Genomic DNA, 2,205 nt, shown 5'->3' on the forward strand with positions numbered 1-2,205 from the left:
CTATATAAGTTTTTACTGAGCATCAGCAATGCATATGGCTGAAAGATGTATTTACGAGCATCGACCGATGGGTCTCTCTCTCTCTCTCTCACACACACACACATACACACGCGCGCGTGCGCACAAGTGGGACCCGTTGAATTATTTATTTGCTTGTGACACCTTTTAATTAGGTTCCACTATACTCTAACTTTTTTCTTAAGTTATTAACTGAGCTCAGTGAGTTCAAAAAGTAGTGCAGAACCTTGTTTGGGCCTTTCCAGCGTCGCTGAATGTGGGCTGAGTAGCCATGTAAGGTTGTATTGTACTACATAGGCCTTTTTTTCAACATCGGCAATGCAGCTGGGCCGACAGTTGTACACAATATCCGGGTCAACTTGTTATTCTCCGCCCCGCTGGGCTGCAAATCTATCCTAGGAGGGATGCATTAGGCTTAACAAGAAAATGGACATTAAGAAATAATAAATGGGATGTAATTATAATAACTGGGCAGTAACTATAAAAAATGCACCAAACATGTAATTAGTTTTAAAAATATATTACTTTTGGAATTTGAAAATTTTAATTTCATTACTTGTTGTGTGCGCAATATTTCGTTGGATTTGTACGTAATACAACTTTATTTTGATGTTATATTTAATCTAACTAGAAATTTTGGATAAAAATATTTCAGATCCCATCAAAATGTGGGAATTTTTTTTGAATTCTGTTTTGAGCGGTTGGTTGAAATTATTAATCGTTGTCCTAGCTAGAAAATTGGTATGCAAGGCTTTGTCAACTTATAGTCAACACATGGTTCTAGCAGTAGTGGCCGTTGGATGTCCAACCAACGGAGGATGTCATGCTTGTTCTTCAATCTCGGATAATCTTGCTTCGGCCGCCCAAAAAATGATTCCTCCCAATGACATCTGGGGTGCATAGTTTCGGAGGCTGACCTATGGGCCTACTAACTGGACGTGTACCAAGGGCTTTGTCAACTTAGTCATTATAAATGATTCTTCCTGCAGTGACCGTACATTGTCCATCCAACGGCCGTAGTGCTTCTTCAACCTCTGCTCATCTTGCTCCAGCCGCCCAAAGTAGTGTTGGTCGTGTCGCGTGCTCCTGCCTCCCTTGGCCAGCTGTGATGCCGCGGAGGCCTCACTGCCGCCTACTACTCCCACTGCTGGCCAGGCCATCCCTCTACTCACCCACACCCCCTGTTATTCTGCAGCGATGGTAGCCTCACACCACAGTCGAACCTGTGAACCCTCGTACTCCTCTCCGCATGGGCTTCCACTGCCGCGTCTTCCCCGGCTCCGCGTCGTCCATCGCTCTGGTGCTCTCGGCGCGGCGTGGTCAACATGGTCAAGGAACAACTTCCATCAGAAGAGTACTGTACGTGGAGAGGCTGACAGCTGGGTCCATGGCCACAGCAAGGAAGTGCCTCCTTATTACGCGCAAAAATATTGATTCCTCCACCTGACAGCAGGGACCCACCGGACGGGCCACAATATTTCGCGAAAAAACATTTCCCCTTGACTGCTGGGACCCACCAGCTACATCTTTGCACACAAGGAAGTGTGTCCATATTACGAGCAAAAAAACTGAATCGCCCCCTGACTACTGGGACCCACCAGCTACATCTTCCCACGCAAGGAAGTGCCCGACAGTCGGGACCCACCTGGTCGAAGCGTACGTAGCGTTGTCATTCTGGTCGCGAACATGTACGTACATACTGGTCGATCGGTCGCTTTGCAACAATGAACCGTGGCCGAGTAAGTAGTAGCACATGTCATAGTAGAGCCCCCCACGTAGCAATTCAGGCTGTCCCATCTAAACTGTGTACACGTAGATACAGCCACACGCCAACAAATACGGCCACGTAAATACATACGGGCGGGGTCTCAAACGCCTACTTGCGCATACGTACGGCCAGGGCTCCTGTACAGGGCTGGGTCAGAACGGAGAAACCGCGTCGTCATCGCGTTCATGGGGAGGCAACGAAATGCATCGTGTTCATCAGGAGGCAACGGAACGCGTGCTATTCATCGGGAGCCAACCGGCTAGGATGGAACAGCCGATGGAAGCGAGCCCTGGCGTACCGCAGAACGGAGGAAACGGCCTTGTGTTTGACTGGCTATGGTCGAAACAAGATCCTGTTCATCGGGAGGGGTCTAGCGTACCGCAAAACGGAGGAAACGGACTTCTGTTGGACCTCCTACG

This window comes from Triticum dicoccoides, chromosome 6B (assembly GCF_002162155.2).
Source record: "Triticum dicoccoides isolate Atlit2015 ecotype Zavitan chromosome 6B, WEW_v2.0, whole genome shotgun sequence".
NCBI classification, from domain to species: domain Eukaryota; kingdom Viridiplantae; phylum Streptophyta; class Magnoliopsida; order Poales; family Poaceae; genus Triticum; species Triticum dicoccoides.